The sequence below is a fragment of the Mastigoproctus giganteus genome, chromosome 10 (assembly GCF_048544385.1).
Source record: "Mastigoproctus giganteus isolate SK-2022 chromosome 10, ASM4854438v1, whole genome shotgun sequence".
NCBI classification, from domain to species: Eukaryota; Metazoa; Arthropoda; class Arachnida; order Uropygi; family Thelyphonidae; genus Mastigoproctus; species Mastigoproctus giganteus.
This window is the reverse complement of record NC_143584.1, coordinates 61,818,639-61,846,468: the sequence shown is the minus strand read 5'-3', so window position 1 is coordinate 61,846,468 and position 27,830 is coordinate 61,818,639. Positions and strand designations below refer to the sequence as shown.

The 27,830-nt window shown below is 37.9% G+C and overlaps 1 protein-coding gene across 3 annotated transcripts in view; it reads right to left on the bottom strand.

The window, feature by feature from the left end:
- Positions 1–4,394: 4,394 nt before the first annotated feature.
- Positions 4,395–27,830, bottom strand: part of Sac1 (phosphatidylinositol-3-phosphatase SAC1) — a 677,000-nt gene continuing 653,564 nt past the window's right edge. For 2 of the 3 annotated variants that reach the window (XM_090383680.1, XM_090383678.1), the window contains exon 20: positions 6,534–6,642. The gene's annotated coding sequence lies outside the window, so the exon portion shown is untranslated. Of the gene's footprint in view, positions 4,470–6,533; positions 6,643–27,830 lie in introns of those variants that run through there. The other variant, XM_090383679.1, reaches the window with a different exon arrangement.

The following is a 27,830-nucleotide window of genomic DNA, read 5'->3' as shown; positions in this document are numbered from 1 at the left end:
AAAAAATTTACATAATTCAGGCTTACGTAAGTCGGGAACTAACTGTATTATCATCATTGCCATCTAGTATGAGCTTCACTTGGAAATTCTTAGTGCTGGAAGAGTCAGTACTGATAATCAGACCATGACTGTTTTCTCTTGTTGCTTCTCTAACATGGTGTAGAAAGCAATCGCCCAATAAATCTAGAAAAGCTCTGCTACTGTGCAAATCACCAGCCCTCAATTCTATCTAAACAATATCTGGAAATTAAAGTCTTGCATTATAAGGCATTTTGATTTACTGGCCTTTCACATTATACTCATCACAGTCATTTGGCCTATAGCACATTCCCATTCTCATTTTTCCTTTTCCAGTGTTTCCAGTGATGGACATAAGGATGACTGCCATCCACCTAATTTATCTAGACCTTGTTGCAGTAGCATACCCTGATTACTGTCATTATTCAAGCTGCCAACCTTGGTATCATCTGCAAACTTAGGCATTAGGCCTGATGTGCCTTTCTGAATATCATTAATAAATATTGAAAAAACAATGGTCCCGGCACTGAACCCTGGGGGACTCTTACTAATAAGAATTTTCCAAGAAGAGCAGTGCCCATTTATGACAACTTTGTCTTTTCTCATTCAACCATTCGTTTGTATAAAAAGTTGTATTATGAGACTTTTGATGAGGAACATAATCCACTATTATATCACTGTCTTTATGAGATGACTAATTTTAGCTTGTACCTTTCTGATTTATGGAACTTTTCTTGGAATGTAACCTGCCCAAGTCCATGGACTGCCTGTATATCTTAGAGGAATATTAGCATATGAGCATGTAGTGCTCAATAAATTAAATAATGTGACATTTCTTTGACAATCATAATTTTACAGTTTGAATGTGTATTTCATTGGTTTTAAATTAGGTGTGCAAGTCAGTCTCATTCCTTAGTTATTAGTTAATTTAATAATTAAAGAATGAGAGATAGTGTTCAAGTATACGCACCATTCATCACAAAGCGATGAGCTGAGTTTTTTTTTTTCTTTCACTTAACTTCCTTGGTAAAATTCCATCACACAAAAGGATAACAGTTGGGCTCACAAACAAATACGTAAACCCCCGCGAATAGCGGGGGTTACGTTCCTGAAAAATGTTGCGAATGCCGAAAACGCGAATACTGAGTTATGGCTCCCATAGTAATAAAGGGGTTCCGTTCCAAAGTATGAAATATATAAGAAAAACTAGTCTAAAATTTTGTCTATGTATGTATTATGTGTACCTTCATAATATGACTATGTAAATAGACAGTACATAGTGAAATGCAAGCATATGGCATCGAAATGAAAATAAGAAACAATTTAATATTAAATGTAATATTTATTAGAAATTTCAAACAAATCTTTCAAACCAGCACCTTTGCTAGCAAAAAAAACTTATCCCGCCAGTGCTATCACTAGTTTCGCTAAAGTGTTGATAAAGGAGTTTTGCCTTTTCACGAATGATGAGTGAATTTAACGGAATTTTATTTTGAGTTCGGTCTTCTATCCACAGATTTAAAGCGTTTTCCATTTTTTCTAATTTAACATCACGAGTTACAGAGCAAATTTTTGAAGCAATTAGCGCGTTTTCACGGACACTGTGGCGGATTTTTTCTTCCGATTTCTTGACTGATCGTACCGTTGACTCATTGATTTTATAATGTTTTGCCACTGAGGAGACACTTTCCCCATTAGAAATTTTGTTTAATAACTCAATTTTATTCGCTAATGTCATCACCTTTTATATTTTCACATTTCCCTTGTTATTTGTAGCCATATTTTTGTACGGGTTAGAAAGAACTTCTCCACAATAAAGTCACTTTCGTCTGTTAACATTCTCGAAAAAGTCTGTTTTACACTGCAAAATGGTAGATTTATCACTTTTGTAAGCATATCAATTTATAAATTGATAAATTTATTCAATTTATAAGCATATAAATTAAAAGCAAACGACGAAAACCGGGAAAGATAATTTTATTGACTTTGACCGGGAAAGATAATTTTAGCCACACCCATGTTTTTTTTATGGCGGATAATATTCACGGCACTTTAAAATTCACATTTTTTTAGGTTTCATTTTATATTAAATCAGCGATCGTGAATACACGAAACCGCGAATAGCGGGGGTTTACTGTAATCAAAAGTAAAAAAAAAAAAAAAAAAATAGTTCTGCAATCTCAAAGATTGACTGTCTGAAAAATGGCAACACAACAACATATGGACAATGTTCAGAATCATAACTATACTTCCAGAGATAAAAAAAAAAAAAAAAAAAAAAAAAAAAAAAATAAAGATACATTGTTGGGGGGGGGATAACACTGGTCAGTATCAATTTCCTCCCTGAAGGCTAATAAGGTTAATAGACCTGTTTTGAATTGACAGATTCTCTTAAGAAATATGTTCAAAAATTCAGCTGTGTGTAAAAAGTTCTGATCACCCTTGGTTTTCAAATATCATAGATGAATAAATATCATAAATAAGTTTCATAAATATCATCAATCACACAATGCAAGAAAGCAAGCTTATACAGCATCAGCCAAAAAAAAAAAAAACCTTCCCATTTCACCCATCCGGTCACTCCAAATGCTTGTCTAGTTCAGCCTTAAATTTATTTAAGCTATCAACTTCCACAACAACAGATGGAAGTCTGTTCCAGAAATCCAATCAACTACCTGCTGGCTAAAGGCAAACTTCTGCACATCTATTCTACAACTGTCTTTCCTCAATTTGAATCTATGCCCCCACAGGATACTTAATCTGAGCAAGTGGAAGTATCCCGTCAGCACTGAGCCTCCTCAAAACATTCAGGGCCTTATACACCTTGATCAGATCACCTCGCAGGTGCCTAGTCTCCAGATTCTGCAATTGCAGAACTTAAGCCTTTCTTCGTAAGCACACCCCTTTGTTCCTCTCATCAACTTTGTTGCCCTTCTCTGTACTCATTCTAGCAACTCTACATCCTTCCTAAAATGAGGCCTCCAAACCTGTATACAGTACTCAAGGTGTGGCATGACCATTCCCTTATTCAAAGGGTTAATCACCTCCTTGTCTCTGCTAACAAAGTTCCTATACATCATTGACAAAACTCCATGACCTGCTCTGGCAGCAGACTTGGGAGTGGTCTCTGGTGAACACGGTGAAAGGTTTCACCAAGATATTTCTCAAATGGAAAAAAGATACCAGGGAAAATGGAGTCCAAATATGTTGGCAGACTACAGTTGGAATCTTGTACGGAGACATCAATGGACAATTATAAAAGGTAAAAAATGACAAAATAAGTGTTTTGTTATCAGATAAACACTTTTGTAAATAGAATAAGGTTAACAGACCCATTATTGAATATTTCAGCGACTCAGAAGCCGAACTGATGAAGTTAAAAATATTGTTTTTTAAAATTTAGTTTGATGTATACATACCAGCAAATATTATGTTGTGTATTATTTAAGATCTAAATTTTATATTACAAGATATAAAATACATAAAAATAAATATATCAAAAAAGTTTTTCATATTTTTACAAATTTTCTATAAACTTATAGAGTTAATCGATTTGGCAATTGAGAATATGGAAATTTCAGAAAAAATAAATACGACAAAAGTCATTATAACATTATTTATTATGGAACTTTAAACAGAAAATCGATATAGGAAATGTTTTATTATTATTATTCTTTTTATTATATTATATTATTATTATCAACATAAATAATATCTTCAATGTCAGATGCATCCAATGTACCGTCATCTCGATTTGTCTTTAAATTTTTGTAATAGTCATGTTTAATGGGAGCAATGTATTTCAATAGGTCCATGATGTCTTTTCTCTTTTATTTTGTTACAGATTTACCAGAAGGATATAACAAGGGCTGGTCTATGTTTTTTTTTCAGTATTCATGGTCTACCTGCTTGGGATTTTATATTTATTGAATCAAACTCTATATCTTTGTTAACTTGCATTTGAATTGTATAATTTGTGGTTTCGACCTCTCTCATTTAATCCAATGCATATTCAGCCAGTTGATTGATAATCCCATAATTGTTTTCTTTCTGTTAGTGATGGAATCTTTTAATGGTTTTGTGGAAAGAGTCCTGATGAATCATCTCAACCACATCAAACGATTTTTTCTTCTTACATGTTCTGATGATTTCGTACCAATCAGCAGGAGAAAAAATGTTTTGATTCTTCCTTGCATATGATTTAATAATGGCAAAATCTAAATCATTAGGCAGATAACTACATCCACTTACCAAAAAAATTCATTTCAATTGATTTGGCTTTTATCTCTGTACTTTTAATCAGTTTTAATAAACTTAGAACAGTTTTAATATTTCTATTTTGTTTCCATCCAGTATTTGAATGATACTCCATTTTTATCCAGTATTTGTATGATTTGTTTTGGTAGCTGGGTTATGAGCAATATTCTCCTTGTTTGAATCTGATGATGAATCTGTATAAATAAGAAAACATTTCCTTGGATTAGGGTTTCCGACTGCTGAGTAATGAATCGGATCACTATCTGATTCATTACTTTGCATGTCACAATAATAATTACTTGTCATCTTTATTTTACACCCATAAATTTTGTTTCTTTTTATAAAACAGCTGGCAAAATCATCATTTTAATTATAAAATACTTTTATAATTAATTAAAATACTTTTATAATTAATATGATGTTTCTTGTTTAATAACACTTCACAATAACCTCAATTATGGACAACTGTTGACACCAAACTGGGTTAATTGAAATGGCTTCTGAAATATATTAACTGTTATTCAGAAGTCATACATGGTTCTGCCATCTCCTGGTGATAAATAGATTTATCACGGTTAATCATTTGGTTTCTGAAAAGTTAAGCACTATTCATGTGCTCTGGTACTAAAATTGAAAAAATTACAGAAAGTGGAGTTGATCAGTTTGGCCTCTGAGTGGCTCATTTAGTACTGTATTTAACATTTTCTTAAAATATATGAAGTCTTTTTTACTAGAAACTTTTTGAATTTAATCCCTTCTCCCTTAAAATTGGTGGGTGTAACAGCAATATGGTAGCCATATTTGAATTTAGCAATGTCAAGTCTACAAGAATCATCGTGAATTTTAACAGGGAGCAAAATTTATTTATTATTTATTTTTTTGCTGACCAGTGTAATCTTTGTTTGGACCAAGAACTGATGGTTTTATTTTTGCAATTTATGCTCAGAAAAGTAGGTAGTTGCAGCAAAAAGCACTTTTATGGAATTGCAATCAGGACTGTTATCTGAGATAGCATACAAATAAACCTGTTTAGTCTTCAATACAAGGTTCTTACCCATGGATCTTTGCAACAATGAGTAGCATTTTTGCATTAGCATTAGTAGAGGCATATGATGCAAGAAAGCAAGCTTATGCAGCATCAGCCAAAAAAAAAAAAAACCCACTCCCATTTCACATTTGTTCCAAATACCTATCCAGCTCAGCCTTAAATTTATTTAGGCTATCAACTTCCACAACAAAAGATGGAAGTCTGTTCCACCAACCAACTACCCGCTGGCTAAAGGCAAACTTCTGCACATCTATCCTACAACTGTCCTTCCTCAATTTGAATTTATGACCTCTCAGGTGATTATTCTGAGCAAGAGGAAGAATCCCATCAGCATTGAGCATGCTCAAACCATTCAAGGTAGTAGACAGTTCTGGCTCTTTCTACTTCTTCACAGCGATTGGCTGTTAATGACCATGATTTTAGGTTAGAATGAATGTAGTTTTGCTATCTATTCCTGTGCGAAATTTAGTTTTCTGATTTAAAACCACTTACGAAGGAAGGGAAAGTGTTCCCGATTATTCCCTTTCGGCACTTGTTTAAAACTGGAAGCGATTTTCCCTTCTTTGCTGCTGGTTTAAAATCAGGAAGTGATTTTCCCCTCCTTTGCTGCTGGTTTAAAATCAGGAAGCAATTTTCCCCCCAGGACTAGATCTTCCAATCACTGTGAAGCAGTAGGCAGAGCTAGACCTGCCTATCACTCATTGTCATAAATATCCATGGGTATGAACCTTGTACTGAAGACTAACTGGAAATCTTGGAAATTAGAGAGCTTAGAAATGAATAATAAAAAATAACCAAGCCATTTATTTAAATCTCAGTAGAATATTCATCTGTTATCATATAACAAATGTTTACAATGGTACATAATAAAATATAAAAATAATAAAGTCATTAATAACTAGGTTATACCTCTTCAATGTAGTTACCGCTTTAATTTATTTTTTAAATTTAAATTAGTTACATTATTAAATTAATGTTAATAATCAATAAACAAATAAAAAAATACAAATAAATCATTCTAAGATTTTAAGGAACATTTGAAACAGTAAAAACAATTTTTCTGAAGGTTTTCAATATATGTAGGTTTCTAAAGAAATGGTTCTTTACAAACTGTTTAACTAGCTACACTGAAAAGCAAGTTAACTATTAGCTTAATTTTTATTTCAGTCCACTGTGGAATGTTTTTTTAATAAAAGTATTTTCTTGATAGACATGATGCAAATACTTATTCATATTTTACATTAGACTTCCATCGTATAATTTTGTGTAGTCCACAAATTCTCTGCTGCAGAACTGGATAACACTAATTATCATACCAGCTAGGAAGAGAACAGCAAACATGAAGATTGCCACGGTAGGATTTAAAACAGTGAACACTTATTTACATATCATTTATAGTCAGAATTTTAAATTGGTTAAAATAAAACCAATATAATAATATTGGTTTTAAGTTTTAAAATAAAACTTAAAACTTAAAAAGGAAAAACTGATTGTATATGAAAAATAATTCTTTCCCTCTATATTAAATATACCATTTTCTTCCAGTGCTATCTTAGTTAAAATTTTTTAAACATGAAATACATTAGCATTAAAGGCATATGATGCAAAAATTTAGCTTATATAGCATCAGACAAAAAAAAAAAACCCTTCCCATTTCATCCATCCATTCACTCCAAATACTTGTCTAGTTCTAGGTTGAACTTATTTAAGTTGCTGACCTCCACTATGACAGATGGACGTTTGTTCCAAATATTGACCACCCGCTGGCTAAAGGCAAATTTCTACAATCTATTCTACAACTGCTTATCCTCAATTTGAATTTGTCCCCTCAGGTGAGTAATCTCAGCAAGAGGAAGAATCCCATCAGCAATGAGATTGCTCAAACCATTCATGGCCTTATACACCTCAATCAGATCACCTTGCAGGTTCCTAGTCTGCAAACGCAGCAATTTGCAGAACTTAAAAGTTTTCTATGTAACGGCAACCCTTTGTTCCATTCACCAATCTTGTTGCCTTTCTCTGTACTCGTTCCAGCAGCTTGCAACCTTTCTAAAATGAGGCCTCCAGACCTGTATGCAGTACTCAAGGTGTGGCCTGACCACTGCCTTACAAGGGGACAATCACCTCCTTATCCCTGCTAGCAAAATTCCTGTATATCATTGACAAAACACCATGAGCTTCTCTTGCAGCCTATCTGCACCGTCCATAAAACCAAATCTGACTGCACAATTACCCCCAGTAGGAGTATGTTACCTATATATATACAATATATATAGTATATACAATACTTTACATTTGTCAAAGTTAAATTTCAGTTGCCACGTCTCAGCCCATCTGCTCAACTTTTCTAGAGCCTGCTGCAGTAGTTTACTGTCATTAACAACCTTGCAAACCTTTGCATTGTCTGCTAACTTGGACATAAACCCCAATATACCTTCATCAATATCATTGATAAATACAGAAAACAAGGGGCCCAACACCAAACCCTAGAGGACTCCATTAATAACATTAGCCTACAAAGAGCAGTGTCCACTGATTACCACTGTCTTCTTCCACTCAACCAACCCCTTATCCACAGCAGCAACTTGCCCTTAATGTCATACTGCTCCAATTTGTATAAGTCTTGCATGTGACACAGTATCAAAAGCTTTCCTGAAATCCAAGTATATGATATCAAAATTATTTTTTGAATCCAGTTCCTTTGTGACCACATCATAGTATCCAATCAAATTTGTCAGACAAGCCTTCCCCATAACAAACCCATGCTATGCTGAACAATAACTGTAGTCTTGTCTAGATGATCCTGCAGAGCTTCTTTAATGAGTGACTCCATTATTTTCATGGAACAGAAGTTAAACTAACAGGTCTGTAATTACTTGTGTCACCCTTTGATCCCTCTTTGTGAATTGGGGACACGTGCACATCTTCAGTCCATGGTGAAATCCCCAGTCCGAAGAAGCTTTCATAATTATGGCTAAGGGTTTGCTTACTTCCATTGCTGCCTCCTTTAATATAACTGGATAGATCCCATCCACACCGGGTACCTTTTTTATGTTCAACTTCAACAATTTCTCCTCCACTTTTCTCTCAGTTATTACAAAATCATTTAGCTCCTTGCTAGAGTTTGATAAGCTTCTGGCCTCCATTTCCCCTCAGACTTCCTCATGTGTGAATGTAGATGCAAAATACTGATTCACTTTGTCAGCTACCTCAGTAGGATCATCAACAATCGAATCATCGACACCAATTGGACCAATCTGATTCATCCCTTTCCTTCTAGTGTTTACTAGTAAAATAATAAGAGGAGTTTACCTCAATATAGTGCGTAGAACACTTCCGTATGATACCCTCCAGAAATTAAAACGGAAAAAACGAAAAAATCTACAACTTACCGGTACATTAGAGTAAAATATATACGCGACTATTAATTGCAGAAACCGTTGAAATTAAATTACACGAGAATTCGGTTAATGTTCGGCGGCCATATTTGATCTCCGATGCGTGGACCTTTACGCGCATGCGCGAAGACAAATAATCTCTATTTAAGTATCAGGTTTAACCCGATTCGGTAATTTTCATTCCTGTGATCACGACATACGGTCGAAAAGCGTTGTCAGCTTCAGGAAGGAAAATCGTTTTGAATATTTTCGTTAGATTCTTTTATTTGCATTAATTTGATTTTTAATTGTTTTAAATTGATTTGAATTGTGTTAAATTGATTATTTAATATTTTACTCTAATGTACCGGTAAGTTGTCGATTTTTTCGTTTTTTCCGTTTTAATTTCTGGAGGGTATCATACGAAAGTGTTCTACGCACTATATTGAGGTAAACTCCTCTTATTATTTTACTAATATTATTATCAACGTAGAACATATTGAGTAGTACAGCTCTGATTCATACTTTCTAGTGTTTACATAAGTAAAGAAGTCTTTGCTGTTTTTCTTTGCATCTTTTGTCAAAAGATTTCTCATAATAATTTGCCTTTGCTTGCCTAACCTCCTTTGTGACTTGATTACAGACAAGCTTATATCTTTCATAGTCTTCTGTGTCACCTGATATTTTATATGTATCCCATGCATTTTTCTTCTCTGACACGAGTCTCAGCTCATTTGCCATCCATTTAAGCCTAAACCTTGAACAGTATTTCTTAGTTGGTATCAAAAGCCTAGTAATTTCCAAGATTAATTCTTCAGTTGCTCCCAGCATATAGGATTTAAATACTGTCTCAGATGACCGTAGTCACCTTTACGAAAGCAAAAACCCTTCCCTTTACCCCTGATGGCAATTACCTCTTTGAGTAAATCCCATTTCAGCACACTATGATCACTGCCACCTAATGGTTCCTTTATCCGCAGATTCTTAATGCATGAAGAATGACTACTGATATTCAGATCAAGAGTATTACTCCCTCTAGTTGCCTCCTGAAAATGCTGCTATAGAAAACAATCATCCAATAAATCCTCAAAAGCCTTGCTAGTGTGTGAGTGACCATGTCAGAAGTTCTAGTCAATATCTGGGAAATTAAAATCCCCCATATAAGAAAATCTGATTTACTGGATCACTATTTAAGTATGAGTAGGAGTATGTTCCCTATAACATACTCCTACACTCAATTTTGCTTTCCCAGTGCTTATGTCACACCAAACTGATTCAACACTGCACTGTCCAGCCATGCCAACTGGATGCACTTCCTTCGATTTTGTGTTTCTTAAATAACAGCATGACCTCTCCTCACTTTCTATCCTCTCTGTACACATTGTACTTCCCAAATTTCAATTCTGCATTCCTTATATCTGTGTGACACCACGTCTCTGATATCCCAACAATATCTGCCTTTGATGTCTTCGTCAGCACTTTCAAATTCATCAAATTTATTTACAATACTCCTAGCACTGGTGTACATGCACCTGTTCTTACTCTTAGTTATCCTAACACAGCCCACATATTTACTTGTTCCATGATGACTCCCAGCAGTCCTGGAAATCCCCCACACCTTGCTTTCCAGGCTACTGCTCATTTCAATAGAAGCAGTGCAAGAATCAATTTCACTTCTTCCTGTGTTGTTAGTGTTAATATATTATTATGTGAAACCCCCCCGCCCGCTCAAGCTAGTAGTTTTCCAACTCACTTAACACTGCCTCAATAGAATCAGCAAATATTCTTGAACACTTTCTATTTAAGTGTATCATATCCCGGTAGAAGCAGTCTCTCCTGTTAACACTGTAATAGTAGATTTTAATTAAGAAAATTATATACATTAAATATTTGATAAAATATTAAAAAACTTTAATAAAATTATTTGTAACTGCAGGAACAGGAGTAAACATTCAATAAGCGTTCATAGACCCCTGGTAGCCTCATTTTAGGATGTAAAGCTGCTAGAATGAGTACAGAGAAGGGTAACAAAATTGGTGCTCTTTCCAGCAATGCAGGATCATCTAGACAAGATGGCAGTTATACTTCAGACATGGGTTTGTTAAGGGGAAACCTTGTCTGACAAAGGAACTGGATGCAAAAAGTAATTTCAGTAACATATAATAGGATTTCAGGAAAGCTTCTGATACCATTGCACATAAAAGACTGTTGTGCAAATTGGAGTTGAGCAAATTGGAGTGGTGTGCATTAAGGGCAAGTTTCTGCTATGGATAAAGGGATGATTGAGTGGAAGAAGACAGAGAATTGTAATCAATGGACACTGCTCATGGTGGACTAATGTTATTAGTTCACAATGAGCAGCGTTGGGCCCATTGTTGTTTTCTATATTTATCAGTAATATTGATGAAGGCATATTAGGCTTAACGTCCAAGTTTGCAGATAATACAAAGGTTGGCAGGTGGTTAAGGTATGCTACTGCAATAGGATATAGAAAAGTTAGGCAAATGGGCTGAAAAATGGCAAATAAAGCTTAACATTGACAAATGTAAAATATGCATATGGGTAGCACTAACCCCAGAGTAACATATCAACTGTGTGGTACTACACTCAGGGTAGTGGAAAATGAAAAAAGACAAATGCTAATTGTGCAATCAGATATGAAGTACTCTTAGCAGTTGCCTATCATACAGGCTGCCAGGCCAGTACATGGGATTTTGTCAATGATATACAAGAAGAGATGAGGAGGTGATTATACCATTGTATAAGGCAATGGTCAGACCACATCTTGAGTACTGCATACAGGTCTGGAGGCCTCATTTTAGGATCTTAAAATTTTATAAAAACTTTATTCACGTACATAAACTAACATCAATACAAACAAAGAACAAATAAAAGAAAAGTCAAGCATTAGTGGAAAGTATTTGATATGCTAATACTGAGTAGCTGTTAATTTCACGTGCCTTGAGATTTATAGCATTCCCTAGTTGACTGCATAGGAATGGCCACCTCATATGCATTATGGCACATCACTCCCAGTGCCATTTTACGAATATATGTATAAAGGCAGCGAACGTGTTAAACACAGGAAATGTTAACAACTAGAGATGACTTAAAGACAGCAATAAATAACCTGCAAAATAAATCTACATCACGCCTAGACAACATTCCATTATTTATTCTGAAAATATGTTGTCCATATATAACATCCTGCTCTGTACATTTAAAAGAATATCCAGAGAAGGTAAAATTCAAAAAGTATAAAAGGATATAATGTTAATATCCTTTTAATGATCAAACAACCAGTGCCCAAAAAAAAAAATAATAAATAATAATAAAACTAATGATTCATCTCCAGAGGCTGCTCACTGCTCAAACTTGTTGAAAAGACCATCTTGCCAGCACTTTTTTGCTCACAGCTACCTCATCTAGAATCATAGTCATATGGCTCAAAGCAACCTGTTAGACACTCTCTTCAGGATCCAAAGTACACTCAATAAAAAAGCTCAATGAGACATAATATTCTTGAGCATCAAAGTAGCATATAATAATCTTTCAATTTGGGCCTTGACTGATGACATCTTAAAAACCCATTTTAATATTTCAGGTGGCATCTTCAACATAATGGAATCAATCATGAAACCCAGACATATGGACATATCACATAGCAGATTACAAAGTCAATTCCTAAGGTGAGGGGGGGGGGGAATACTATCTCATTTTTTTTTGCAGCTGCATTAGAACCATTCCTCATAGCCCACCCAAACTGCCAACCTTATGAAGATGACCTCAAATTCAAATTCTACATCACCACTACTACAGAACTGAATCATTACAGCAGATAAACCAGCATGTTATCTCAGAGATACAAGAATTTGAATATTATTTGAAGCACACAGGTCTACAAACGAATCTAACAAAGTTAGCCTAGATCTCCACAACAAACATGAAAGTAAAGAATTATATGCCAGTAGAAATCAAGTGCAAAGTGAAAAGTTCCTTACAATGTCAACTGGGGACTGACATTTTAATGAAACAAAGGCTTAAAAACATATAGCCATGAGGGCCATGATGCTGGAAATCATAGGAATATACAAACCTAATTTGATGATTAAATACATCCAATATCTGCACACCAGAAGATTGTGAAGGCTACAATGAGAGCTTCTACATGTAAATGGAATGGCTAAGGAAGTGTGAATTCAATTTGCCCTTCACTGACTGAAGCAAGCGGGAGGGAAACTTAGTATGGGGAACAGAATTTTTAAATCAACTAGATGATTGTCATTTAAATCAGAATTTAAGTTAGGAAACGTATTAGGGGCTGGTTGGTCTTACTGGCACCAAAACGTTTTATATGTAAAAATCACATAATCTTTTTTATGTTCTATAGCAACGGATCATATAAAAGGTAGCGGTTAAGATTTAGTCACCTAACAAATTCACTATGTTAAAATGTATAATAATAAAAACACATCATACATCTTTGATAATTGTGGATTTTAATGTGGCTGAAGGCTAATTCTGCAACTCTGCTGGGTATATACATTCATTGGAACTCTTCTCATATGTATTGTTATCTGGAAAGATGGCAGCAAGACCTTGAGCCATCAATGAAGAGAGGCAAGAAATCAGAGCATTTGGCTTGGCAGGCCATATTATTGGGGGGGGGGGAGAAAATTTGGAGTGGTGGCTTTTCCTCAGTTTTTAATAGAGATATTGCATGACAGCATTCGAGCAGCCCGGGGTGGAAGTGATTTCCTTGATGACTCAGCCACATCAATTCTCTTAGTAAATCTTTGATAAATATTTTTTTTTTTTTTTTATGAAACCCCCAAACACAAGAGGTATTACAACCTACAGCACTTAGTATCGTGCTTGGGTTGGAGATTGAGAAGACAAAAGAAGATATTTGTTGACATTAGATTTGAATTTTTGAAGACTAATTTTCAGGAAATACGTGCAAAGGAAGGTTGTTCCAGAAAACGACAGTTGAATGAATAAACGAGAAAGATGAGAAGTTGGTTCTGTGAGTTTGAAGTTGGACATTAAATGGATGTTGGCTGGTAGCAGCACGTGTTCGGACTGTTCTGAAAGAGAGAGTGAGAATTATTAGAAGCCAATTCAGAAGAACAGTGTCCATAGAAGTATCTGTAGAAAAGGCATGCAGCAGAAACAGTACGTCTATGAGACAGCGAGTGAAGAGACTGTTAGAGATGAGTAATTAATTAACCTAACTGGCCTCTTCTGAATGGAATCTAGAAGCCTCAGAGAGGTTTTGGGGCACTGCCCCAGTTGTGGGAAAAATATTCCATGGTAGGGTGGATTTACAATTTGTACACAGTGAACAGCTTTTTGGAAGAAAAGTAATGCCGAGAGCAAAAGAGAAAACCAAGTTTTTTAGATGCAGAGGAAGCAATATTTGTAACGTGCTTGTGCCAAGAGAGATTAGAAGTCAGGGTAATCCCCAAAAGAGATATATCTTTATTTTTGCCTAGAAATCAGAGTGTCACCAAAGATAAGCATAGGAGCAGAAGATATCTTGTCTTATTTGCGAGATATAAGACAAGACTGAGTTTTAGAAGGATTGAAATCAACTAAGTTGTCTTTGTCCCACTGGAGAATTACCTGGAGATCGGCATTTAAGGAATTGGTATCGGATATTCGAGAAGTTGAAGCTGATTGAGCAGGGCAAGATTTCTCAAACTGGAGTGCAATGTGCTATCATTGGCAAAACTATGGATAGGATTTACAGTCAATAGTTAGTTAGTTATTTGGTTTTTAGGAGCATTAGCAACTAAGGCCATATTGCTCTGGGAATATGCGGTGGTCATTCCCTTGACCTTTCCGCATCCTCCGTATTTGGTGGTGACGGGCTCGAACCCCGGTCTAATCAAGAAGCGTGTGCTACGCACTGTTGCTCCTTCCCACCTGGCTACGGAGACGCCTACAGTCAATGGAAGGTCATTAATATACAAGAGGAAAAGAGAGGGGGAAAGAACTGAACCCTGGACACCAACATTAGTGGAGAAGTTAGAAGACAGAGAGCCATCTACCATCACCCTCAGCGATCAGAGAAAATGCCACATCCTCATCACCCTCAGCGATCAGAGAGAAAACTGGATAAACAATCACAAAAAACAGGTGGCAACCCATAAGATGGAAGCGTCTTTAGAAGACCTTTATGCCAAACATGATCAAAAGCCTTTGAGATGTCAAGAGCAACTGCTTGTGTTTAACCGAACTTTTCCATTGAATTTGTCCATAAATGAGTAACATTAGCCAGAATATCAGTGGATTGACACTGATGGAATGCATACTGGCGAACGTTGATCAGACAGAAGTTTCTAGGTAGTTTAAGAGTTGATGGTTAATTGATTTCTTCATTACTTTTGAAAGAGTAGAAGTAATTGCAATGGGACGATAATTGGATGGGAGGGATTTGTCACCCTTTTTAGGAACTGGCTGGATATGAGCAAATTTCCAAGCAGAAGAAAAAACACCTTTGGAATAAGAAAGTGAAAAAGGCAGCAAAGAACAGGAGTAAGTTCAGGAGCACAGGTTTTCAGAACAAGTGGAGAAATACCATCAGGACCTGAAGCTTTCTGAGCATCAAGTTTCGTCAAAGTTCTTTTGACATCCTTTTGACAGAAGACAACAGGAGGCATTGAATGGAGTGTGTTGGGAATGGTGGGAGGTGTTTTACCAAGATTATTAATACATGAGTTGGAAGAAAATGGGATGCCAGAAAGCCAGCTTTATCATTGGTTGAAGTGACAACAGAACCATCTGGTTTTGACAGAGGTCGGAGCAGAGATGAGCAAAAGTTGTGGCAGATAGCTTTGGCAAGAGACCAGAATGCTTGGCTACCACGAGGGCAAGAAGCAAGTTTTCTACTCTTAACCTGTTCAAAATCTATTTTGGACTTATTAATAACTGCTTTATAATTGTTGCAAGCTTTGGTGTAGGCAGAAAACAAAACTGAAGAATTGGAAACAAGCCAATTACGATATGCAACATTCATCTCTTGAACAGCCTTAGCACATTTATTGAAAAACCAAGGTTTAGATAAAGGACGAGAATTTTAAAGTGGAGTGTGGAATAAAGAATTCCATTCCTACAAGAATAATTTCACTGACACGATCTGAGCAAATGTTGACATCAGAAGTTTTGAAACAGTAATCTGCTGGTAGATGTGAAAGTGATTCTTGCACGGCTTCTATTGAAATGCAATTGAGCAGCAGCCTGGAAAGCAAGGCAATGGGAATTTCCAGGACTGCTGGGAGTCGTAGTGGAACAAGTAAATACATGGGCTGTGTTACGGTAACTAAGAGAAGAAACAGGTGCATGTATACTTGCATGTACACCAATGTTAGGAGTATAGTTAATAAATTCGATGAGCTTGAAGTTCTAGTCAAGACCTCAAAGGCAGATATTGTTGGGAAATCAGAGACGTGGTGTCACACAGATCTAAGGAATGCAGAACTGGAATTTGGAGAGTACAATGTGTACAGGTAGGATAGACAGAATAGGAAGGGAGGAAGGGTTTAGTTAAGAAACAAATAAAATCTAACTTACTGCATTCAATTGATGTTGGTGGATAATGCAATGTTGAGTCTGTTTGGTGTGACATAAGCACTGGGAAAGGAAAAATGAGAGTAGGTGTGTGTTATAGGCCTAATGAATCTGATGAGTATAATGAGCAATTGTGCAGAGGAATAGAGTGGGCTAGTAAATCAGAGTGTCTTATAATGGGGGATTTTAATTTCCCAGAGATTGACTGGAATTTGTGGGTTTGTCACTCACACACTAGCAAGGCTTTTGTAGATTTATTGGATGATTGTTTGATATGATATGATTATCAGTAGTGATTCTTCATGCAGTAAGAATATGCAGAGAAAGGAACCACAAAGTGGCAGTGATCATAGTGTGCTGAAATGGGATTTACTCGAAGAGGTAACTACCATCAAGGGTAAAGGGAAGGGTTTTTGCTTTCGTAAAGGTGACTCCAGTGGTCTCAGATTAAATTCTATACGGTGGGGCCAACTGATGATGTTACCAACAGCAAATTCAAAATGGGAAGCATTCAAAGAATTAATCTTGGAAGCTACTAGGCTTTTCATACCAACTAAGAAGTATTAGCATTAGCATTAGCATTAGTAGAGGCATATGATGCAAGAAAGCAAGCTTATTCAGCATCAGCCAAAAAAAAAAAAAAACACTAATCCCATTTCACCCCTCCGTTCGTTCGAAATACCTGTCCAGCTGAGCCTTAAATTTATTTAGGCTATCAACTTCAACAACAAGCGATGGGAGTCTATTCCACAAACCAACTGCCCGCTGGCTAAAGGCAAATTTCCGCACATCTATCCGACATCCGTCCTTCCTCAATTTGAATTTATGCCCTCTCAGGTGATTATTCTGAGCAAGAGGTTGTTTGTTTGTTATTTGGTTTTTAGGAGCATTAGCAACTAAGGCCATATTGCTCCGGGATATGCGGTGGTCATTCCTTGACCTTTCCGCATACTCCGTATTTGGTGGTGACGGGCTCGAACCCCGGTCTAATCAAGAAGCATGTGCTACGCACTGCTGCTCCTTCCCACCTGGCTACGGAGGCGCTCTGAGCAAGAGGAAGAATCCCATCGGCATTGAGCATGCTCAAGCCATTCAAAGCCTTATACACCTCTATCAGGTCACCTCGCCGATGCCTAGTTTCCAGGCTCTGTAATTTGCAAAACTTAAGCCTTTCTTCGTAAGAGCAACCCTTTGTTCCATTCACTAATCTTGTTGCCCTTCTCTGTACTCATTCGAGCAGCTCTACATCCTTCTTGAAATGAGGCCTCCAGACCTGTATACAGTACTCAAGGTGTGGCCTGACCAATGCCTTATACAAGGGAATAATCACATCCTTATCCCTGCTAGAAAAATTCCTGTATATCATTGACAAGACACCATGAGCTACTCTTGCAGCTCGTCTGCACTGCTCAGAGAACTTCATATCTGCCTGCACAATTACCCCCAGGTCCTTTTCATTCTCTACCACTGCCAGCGTAGTGCCACAGAGTTGATACGTTGATCTGGGGTTACTGTTTCCCATATGTAGTACTTTACATTTGTCAATGTTAAACTTCATTTGCCACCTCTCAGCCCATCTGCTCAACCTTTCCAGATCCTGTTGCAGCAGCATAGTATCAGTAGTGTCCTTAACAACCCTGCCAACCTTGGTATCATCTGCAAACTTGGACATTAAGCCTGATACACCATCATCAATATCATTTATAAATACAGAAAACAACAATGGACCCAACACTGAACCCTGAGGAACTCCACTAATAACATTAGTCCACGTTGAGCAGTGTCCATTGATTACCACTCTCTGTCTTCTGCCACTCAACCATCCCTTTATCCATAGCAGCAATTTGCCTCCAATGCCACACTTCTCCAATTTGTGCAGCAGTCTTCCATGCGCAACAGTATCAAAAGCCTTTCTAAGATCCAAATATATAATATCAAAGTTATTCCCTGCATCCAGTTCTTTTGTGACTACATCATAGTATCCAATCAAATTGGTCAGACAAGACCTGCCCTTAACAAAACCATGCTGTGTCTGAGCTATAACTGAATTCTTGTCCAGATGATCCTGCAGTGCTTCTTTAACCAGTGCCTCCATTAATTTTCCTGGAACCGAAGTTAAACTAACAGGTCTGTAATTACTTGTGTCAGCCTTTGATCCTCCTTTGTGAATTGGGGTTACATTTGCACATCTCCAGTCCATGGGTATCTCCCCTGAGTCCAAAGTTGTTGTTGTTGTTGTTCGGTTTAACGACACAAGGGCTACTAAGGCCAAATTGTGTCTCTTCAGCGTTAATTGACAAAAAGCATATTGTTAGAGAAATTACGTTATATGCTTCCATATAAACCAATATGTTTTAGATATAATAAAAGTTCTTCAATATTTGCTTCATTTCCTAAGATGCGAGATAAATCAGGTGATATATTCAATTTAGAGAGAGACTGAAAATTATTTGACCGGATGGTTGAATGTAAGGGACAATCAACCAGGAAATGACGGACTGTAAGTTGCGTCTGACAGGATGGGCACTGGGGTGGGTTTTCACCCAATAATAGAAAGAGATGAGTATGGCGAGTGTGTCCAATTCTGAGTCTTGCCAGTACCACTTCCTCTCGTCTGTTTCTTCGGAAGCCAGACAGCCACAGCTTTGGATCTTCTTTTATCTGGTAAAGTTTATTGTTAGGGTCACTTTTCCAGGTCTGTGACCATTTATTGTAGCAGGCTTTGCGTACGACAGACTTAAAATCAGAGAAAGGAACCTGAGGATGTTGTGAGAGAGCGGGTTGAGGATGTTTAGCAGCAAAGTCGGCACTTTCATTTCCCGGAATGCCTGAATGGCCAGGGATCCAGCAAAAACTAATTGACCGATTGGACACACTGCAAGCAAATAGCTGGGAATGAATCTGTTTCAATGTAGGGTGAGAAATGGAGGAATTCTTACTTATGGCAGAGACAGCACTAAGAGAATCTGTGTAAATTATGGCAGATGAGATAGAAAGCTCAATTACCTTACTAAGCGCCAACTTAATGGCATATAATTCAGCTGTGAAGACACTGCAAGCAAGCGGTAGTGTGGCTGAAATTGTACATAAAGGAAAAACTGCCGCAGCACCTACCATACTCTCAGTTTTTGAACCATCGGTATAAATTTTACAGGCATGGTTGTCCGTAGCATGAGCTGAATGTAACTGTCTGATATTGCAGGAAGGTATATTTTTCCCCCACTGGAGGAAGTATGTATCTTGAGAGACAGACACATATGTCCACGGAGCAACGGGTGTAGTTGTGTCTTGGAAAATTTCATTTAAATTGATATTCCAAGTCTGAACAAGCTCTTTTATCCTGATAGAGGCGGGTCTATTTTCATTTGGTTTGCTCTCATAGAAGGCATCCCAACAGGTATTATAGACATACTCCCAACTTGGGTGCGATGGTAGACTCTGGATCTTAGCAGCGTAGCGAAGCAATAATGTTTTTCTACGCAGATGTAATGGGGGATCATGCGCTTCAATATATAGACTTTGGATATGAGAAGTCCTGAAAGCTCCTAGCGCAGTCCTCAGAGCACTGTGGTGGATCATATTTAGCCGTTTTAAAGTAGTGCTCCTGGCAGAGTCATACACTGGACAACCATAATCTAGTCGTGAACGGATTAAACTTCTATAAAGAAGCAACAAAGTACACCGATCAGCTCCCCATGACATAGATGAGACCGAACGAAGTATATTTAAATGTTTTAAACAAGAAGTTCTCAAATGAGTGATGTGAGCTTGGAAATTTAGTTTGCGGTCTAGTAATAGTCCAAGAAATTTAACGGTATTAACAAGCGGGATTGGAGTATTGTTTATTTGTAGTTCAGGTTCCGGATGGAGAGCTCGCTTCTTGCAAAAGTGAGCGACAGTGCATTTCTTTTCTGACAATCTGTAACCGTTCCGTGAAGTCCAGGCCTCTATTTTGGTTATGGCTAGTTGTAGCTGCCGTTCAATGGTATTCATACTTTGAGATTGACAGGAAATGGTAAGATCATCTGCATACATATAAGTTTGAACAGTTTTTGGGATATCCCGTGTCATTGTGCTAACTCGGATTGAAAACAGTGTTGGACTGAGTATTGATCCCTGCGGAACTCCCTCTTCCTGTATGTGAGATGTAGAGAGGACGTTTTTGTATCGGACTTGAAAAGAGCGCAATTGCAGGAAATTTTGAATTGTTTCCGGAAAATGGCCCCGAAGCCCCAGATGGTAAAGGTCCCTAATAATACCATGACGCCATGTTGTATCAAATGCCTTTTCAAGATCTAAATTGACCATGACTAGATGTTGTTTCATGACAAAGGCATTGCGGATATGAGATTCGGCTTTGATAAGCACATCCAGCGTTGATCTATTTTTCCGAAAGCCATATTGTTGTTCTGGAAGGAGATTCTCTGACTCCAGGATGTAGGTGAGCCTAGTATGAACCATCCTTTCGAAAATTTTTCCCATGCAGCTCGTAAGAGATATTGGCCTGTAATTTTCAACACAGGAAGGATCTTTTCCTGGTTTTGGTAAGGCGATAACGAACGAATGGCGCCATGAAGAAGGATAGGCATTTTCGGTGAAGATCCGATTATAAAAAATTAATAGAGTTCTCAAGTCTTCATCATGTAAATGCTTTAGCATAATGTAATGAACTCCATCTGGACCTGCAGCGCTATTGGAAGATCTGTTTAATGATTCTTGAAGTTCTATTAATGTAAACGGTTGGTTGTACGGCAGTGAGCGGCGCGTGAAGAAGTTGATTTTATGCCGTTCCGCACCTGCTTTGACGTTCTGGAAGGTGGACGCATAGGTGGCAGAAGCTGATATTTTTGCAAATGATTCTGCTAATGCATTTGCAACTTCTTCAGGAGTAGAAATGTCTTTCCCTCTCCAATGAAGTATCGGAGAGGGCAGCCGAGTAAATTTGCCATTTAATGCCTGTATTCTTTTCCAGATGACTCGTGTATCCGTGTCTTTGGTAATGGTTGAGGCAAAAGCAATCCAAGAATCCCGTTTCGCTTTCCGCCTAACTTGTCTAGCTTTCGCTTTGAGTTTTTTATAAGCAATTAGGTTACTAGTGGTGGGATACTTACGGAAATTATTCCAAGCACGGTTTTTTTCCTGTTTGGCAATTAAACAATCTGTATTCCACCAGTTATTTCTGTGTTTGTGATAAGGCGTGGATTTTGGAATGGAACCATTAGCTGCAGTGAGAATCTGATTGATTATATAAGTATTTACTTCATCAATATGTTGTCTTTGAACATAACATCTGTCTAAGAGTATTTGGGCAGAATAGCCTCCCCAGTTTGCCTTTTTAAACTGCCAGTTGGATCGTTTAACAGGATTCGGAGTTACTCTTGTTTGTAGTGAGCAAATAATTGGAAAATGATCACTGTTAAAGGGATTGGTTAAAACTGACCATGTCATGATTGGAAAGATAGATGGTGAACAAATTGACAAGTCTATTGCAGAAACAGAACCTGTTGCTAGGTGTATGTAAGTAGGAGATCCAGAATTTAATAAATTAAGATCATTATTGTTCATGAATTCCTCCATCAATTTGCCTCTTCTATCCATTGTAGTAGACCCCCACAATGGATGATGTCCATTAAAGTCACCAAAGAGACAAATTGGAGTTGGGAGTTGTGAAATCAGGCTGTCAAGTTCTGAGTGCGGAAGTGGTAGAGATGGTGAAATATAGATGGAAACAAGGGTAACTGAAATACCAACTGCAATACGAGCTGCGACAACTTCTAGAGTGGTTCTCAATTGGATCGGCCTGGATGGAATGTCAGAGTTAACAAGAATAGCTACTCCGCCCCGAGCAGGAGAGTTTGAACTCCTATCTCGTCTGTATATCACATAATTTGAAAATTTTGGTGAAATTTGGGGTGACAAGAAAGTTTCTTGTAGGCATACACCTATGGGATTGAATTGAGCTAGTAAATCCCTTAAGTCATCAGAATGACTACTTAGTCCTCTGCAGTTCCATTGTAGGAAGTTATACATTATTTAGATTTAGCTGAGGATGATTCGTCTGACTGTTTTTTGTTCGTGGGACATTTCTTCCGGTCTTTTTTTGGGAATGTGGGGCGTCCAATATCCATGGTGTCATCTGCATGGAGTTCTAGAATGGGCTCCTCATTACGTAGCAGCTCATCTACATCCATATTATTGGTAGGCGCTTCCATTTTTTTTGAGACTGAGTGAGATTTTAATTGTTCTTTTTCAACTGAGACTAATGGGGTATGAGTAGGAATACTGATTGGAGTATTTGTGGCTTCGCTAGTTTTTTTCGGAGGATTATCTTTTTTAGAGGTTGAAAGTGTAAATTTAAGCCAATTCGCTAGAGAGGTGTTAGGCGGAACTGATACATCCGTTTGAGCTGCAGTAGAAACAAAGTTTCTAGTTCGAGCTGCATAAGAACGACCACTAGGCATGGTCGACATAACTTGTCTACGTGCCTCAGGAAACGTGACTTTATTTTCAATTTTGTATTTTTGTATTTTCTTTCCTGTTATCCATAGCTCACAAGTTTTGGAAAAGGCTGGATGGCTTCCTTTGCAGTTTGGACAAACAGGAGTTTTGACTGAACAATCTGCTTGGGTGTGATCTTTAGAGCCACAGATGGGACATGTGGCTTCCCCGCGACAAGCCTGCTGGGAATGGCCGTATTTCTGACATTTAAAGCAACGAACAGGATTCGGGATGTATGGTCGAATCCGGCAGTTTAAATAACCAGCTTTAATACAGGATGGTAAGTCGGGAGTGCTAAATGTCAGAATGATGGATCTTGTTGGAGTAAGATTTCCATCTTTTTTCGTCATGATCCGTTTTACATTTACAACTTTCTGACTGCTGAGTTCTTGGAGTAGTTCTTCTTCGGAGACTGTAATTAGGTCCCACTCGCTGATGACACCTTTTGATGAATTTGTGTTTTGTGGGGAGTAATTTCTACTGTCAACCCACCAAATGTTGTTGTTTTTAACAGCCGCTCAGAATGTTTTGAGGTGGCTGTTTCTATCAGAAGGTCTCCGGATTGCAGTCTTTTAACCATTTTTGGTGATCCAGCAATTGACTCCAAGATTTTCTGAATTAAGAATGGTGACAACTTACCCACAGGTTGGGCAGATAGGGAATGAATCACCAGGAAGTTTGGGCAATCGTCATGACATTCTGCTTCTCTTCGCAGTCTTTTAGGTTGACTTGAGTCATGGTCAGGTTTAGAATCTTCCGCTCTTGAGCTCAAAGGCTCTAAGTTTGGATAATGATTTTTATCCATGATCGCTCCTTTTTGCCCTGGGGGTTTGCCTTTACCACCCAGGTTACCGGCCCCGCCACGGGGAGGCAGGAGCAGTGCCGCTTGGTGGCCAAGCGTAGAGTTAGTAAGTTAGTACAGCTAGCTAAATTAAAGAAAAAGGTACTTGCCTTCTTCTGGGCTCTCTTCTTAGTGTTTTTAAGTAAGTAGAGCTACTTAACAGAAAATATTAATTCTAAGAGAAAAACAAGGAAAACTCTGTCACTTGGAGGAAAAACGCTTTATAAACTCGCAAGAATCGCTTGGCCACGGAAACGCTTGGCACCCGGGGCCCTGAGTCCAAAGAAGCTCTCATAATTATGGCTAGGGGTTTGCTTACTTCCTTTGCTGCCTCCTTTAATATAACTGGATAGATCCCATCCACCCCTGGTGCCTTTTTTATGTTTATCCTCAGCAATTTCTCCTCCACTTTCCCCTCAGTTATTAGAAAATAATCTAGCTCACTGCCAATGTTTACTTCACCTACGACATTCCCCTTCCTGAATAACTCCTCATGTGTGAATGTAGATGCAAAATACTCGTTTAGATTGTTAGCCACCTGAGCAGGATCCTCAACTGTTGAACCATCAACATCCAGTGGACCAATCTGATTCATCCCTTTCCGTCTTGAGTTTAAATAGGTAAAGAACTCTTTTCTGTTTTTCTTTGCGTCCTTTGCCAAGGATTTCTCATAATCTGCCTTTGCCTGCCTAATCTCCTTTGTGACTTGGTTACAGACCAACTTATATCTATCATAGGCTTCCATGTCACCCATTAATTTGTATGTATCCCATGCATTTTTCTTCTCTTCCATATGTCTCATTAGTTCATCTGACAACCATTTAGGCCTGAACCTTGAACAATATTTCTTGGTTGGTATGTAAAGCCTGGTAGCTTCCAAGATTAGTTCCTTGAATGATTCCCATTTTGAATTTGCTGTTGGTAACATCATCAGTTGGTCCCACTGTATAGAATTTAAATACTGTCTCAGACCATCATAGTCGCCTTTACGAAAGCAAAAACCCTTCCCTTTGCCTCTGATGGTAGTTACCTCCTTGAGTAAATCCCACTTCAGCACACTGTGATCACTGCCACCCAGTGGTTCCTTTATCTGCAGATTCCTGATGCATGAAGAATCACTACTGATAATCAGATCAAGAGTATTACTCCCTCTAGTTGCCTCCCGAACATGCTGGTGTAGAAAACAATCATCCAATAAATCCACAAAAGCCCTGCTAGTGTGTGAGTGACCAACCCACAAATTCCAGTCAATATCTGGGAAATTAAAATCCCCCATTATAAGACTCTCTGATTTACTGGCCCATTCTATTTCCCTGTACAGTATCTTATTATACTCATCAGAGTCATTAGGCCTATAGCACACTCCTACTCTCAATTTTGATTTACCTATGCTTATGTCACACCAAACTGACTCGACACTGCACTGTCCATCAATGTCGACTGGCTTCACTTCCTTGGATTTTATGTGTTTTTTAACTAATAGCATAACCCCTCCTCCCCTCCTGTCCTGTCTATCCTTTCTATACTCATTGTACTCCCCAAATTCCAGTTCTGCATTCCTTATATCTGTGTGACACCACGTCTCTGATAACCCAACAATATCTGCCTTTGATGTTTTGAGCAATACCTCAAATTCATCAAATTTATTTACTAAACTCCTAGCATTGGTGTACACGCAAGTATACCTGCACTTGTTTTTATTCTTAGCTACCCTAACACAACCCATGTGTTTACTTGTATCACAATGACTTCCAGCAGTCTCTGAAATATCCTGCATCTTGTTTTTCAGGCTTCTGCTCATTCCAATAGAAGCAGTGCAAGAATCTCTTTCACCTCTGCCAGTGGCTACTGTTAATCCATTAGTCTTTGTCTCCCCCCCAAGCTAGCAGTTTTCCGACCCACCTAACACTGCCTCGATAGCATCAGCAAATATTCTTGCACCCTTTCTATTTAAGTGTATCCCATCCCTGTAGAAGCAATCTCTCCTGTTAACAAGTACATTCCAGGCTGAAAACAATTCTATCCCTTGAGCCTTGCACAATCTTTCCAGGGCCGAATTGATTGACAAGGCTCTCATCATATACTCCCTCCTATCGTGTCTGGGCAGAATTGCAGACACTTTCAAATTTAATTAAATATTGTTCAAGGTTTAGGCCTAAATGGATGTCAGATGAACTAATTAGACATGTGACATGCAGTAAGAATATGCAGATAAAGGAACAACAAAGTGGCAGTTATCACAGTGTGCTGAAATGGGATTTACCCAAAGAGGTAACTACCATCAAGGGTAAAGGGACGGGTTTTTGCTTTCGTAAAGGTGACTCCGATGGTCTCAGATTAAATTCTATATGGTGGGGTCAACTGATGTTACCAACAGCAAATTCAAAATGGGAAGCATTCAAAGAACTTATCTTGGAACCTACTAGGCTTTACATACCAACTAAGAAATATTGTTCAAGGTTTAGGCCTAAGTGGATGTCAGATGAATTAATGAGACATATGGCAGAGAAGAAAAATGCATGGGATACATACAAATTAACACGTGACACAGAAGCCTATGATAGATACAAGTTGATCTGTAACCAAGTTACAAAGGATGTTAGGCAGGCGAAGGCAGATTACGAGAAATCTTTGGCAATGGATGCAAAGAAAAACAGCAAAGAGTTCTTTACTTATGTAAACTCCAAAAGGAAGAGGATGAATCAGATTGGTCCACTTGATATCGATGGGTCAACTGTTGATAATCCTGCTCAGGTAGCTAACAAACTAAATGAATATTTTGCATCGACATTCACACATGAGGAGTTATTCAGGGAGGGGAATCCCAGAGATGTATTAAACTCTGGCAGTAAGCTAGATAATCTTATAATACCTGAGAGTAAAGTGGAGGAGAAATTGTTGAAGATAAACATAAGAAAGGCACTTGGGGTGGATGGAATCTATCCAGTTATATTAAAGGAGGCGGCAAAGGAAGCAAACCCTTAGCCATAATTATGAGAGCTTCCTTGGACTCAGGGGAGGTACCCATGGACTAGAGATGTGCAAATGTCACCCCAATCCACAAAGGAGGATCAAAGGGAGACACAGGTAATTATAGACCTATTAGTTTAACTTCTGTTCCACGGAAATTAACGGAGGCATTAGTTAAAGAAGCAGTTCACGATCATCTAGACAAGACTTCAGTTATAGCTCGGACACAGCTTGTCTGACCAGTTTGATTGGATAATATGATGTAGACACAAAGGAACTGGATGTAAAGAATAACTTTGATATCATATATTTGGATCATAGAAAGGCCTTTCATACTGTTGCACATGGAAGAGTACTGCATAAATTGGAGCAGTGTGGCACTGGAGGCAAATTGTTGCTATGGATAAAGGGATGGTTGAGTGGGAAAAGACAGAGAGTGGTAATCAATGGACACTGCTCTTTGTGGACTAATGTTATTAGTGGAGTCCCTCAGGGTTCAGTGTTGTTTTCTGTATTTATAAATGATATTGATGATGGTATATCAGACTTAATATCTAAGTTTGAAGACTATGGTTTGCAGACGATGGACAAAGGTCGGCAGAGTTGTTAATGACACTAATGACGTTATGCTGCTTTATGGGATGAAAACCTGAATCCATTTTATTTTATGGGATGAAAACCTGAATCCATTAGCCATTGCCCAAGAGCTAACACTGTCAAGGGCAAGCTGCAATTGCCTTTCGATAACCCTCATGCATTTAGGATCTTTTCACACCATGTTGCTGTTTGGTTTTTTTTTTTTTTTTTTAGGAGCATTAGCTTAGCAACTAAGGCCATATTGCTCCGGGATATGTGGTGGTCATTCCGTGACCTTTCCGCATCCTCCATATTTGGTGGTGACGGGCTCGAACCCTGGTCTAATCAAGAAGCATGTGTTACGCACTGCTGTTCCTTCCCACCTGGCTATGGAGGTGCCCACCATGTTGCATGTCTGTGAAAAGATGTGAAAGTCATTGATGAAGTCAGAGGAAAATCAAAATCATCAGTTGAAGGAAATTGTTCAGTAAGAGAACTTTGATAGCAAAAAAGCATTAGATTAGGACTGATTCCTGAGAAACCCCTTCCTCTTGGGAAAATAGATGAGTGAACATGGATTCTACATAAGCTTTGAATGATTGGTTTGAGAGGAAGTTTTAATAAAAATGGCAATGTGTCCCCAAGAGAAAAGTTGTAAATAACCTTTAAAATT